We start from the raw sequence: 319 nt of genomic DNA on the forward strand, positions 1-319 counted from the left end.
ATTTGGGGGATATATCAGATTACACAATTGAACAGGCTGGCAAAAAAGAGAGAGAGAGAGAGAGAGTGGGGGGGGCAGCGAGCGCGCGAGCGCATAAAACGACAATAATTGAAATGTTCTCTTTGAAACCTTCCATTAAAAAGGATCACAGCTTATTGCTTTTAATATCTGTCAGAGAGACATTAAAGGTGTTTTATGAGATCTACGGCAACATTTATATTATCTCCGTGATAATGATCTCTACACAAAATGTATAATACATTGACAAAAATTACATTATACAAATTAAATGGAACCACCTTTTACTGATTGCTAAATG

The 319-nt window shown here is 36.1% G+C and overlaps 1 protein-coding gene across 1 annotated transcript in view; it reads left to right on the forward strand.

Annotated features, from left to right (window-relative positions):
• The window catches only part of LOC107115796 (SKI family transcriptional corepressor 2-like), a 53,053-nt gene that overhangs the window by 14,918 nt on the left and 37,816 nt on the right, over window positions 1-319 (forward strand). The window lies entirely within an intron of this gene.

Source organism: Gekko japonicus, unplaced genomic scaffold, assembly GCF_001447785.1.
Source record: "Gekko japonicus isolate JY-2015 unplaced genomic scaffold, Gekko_japonicus_V1.1 scaffold4579, whole genome shotgun sequence".
Taxonomy (NCBI): Eukaryota; Metazoa; Chordata; class Lepidosauria; order Squamata; family Gekkonidae; genus Gekko; species Gekko japonicus.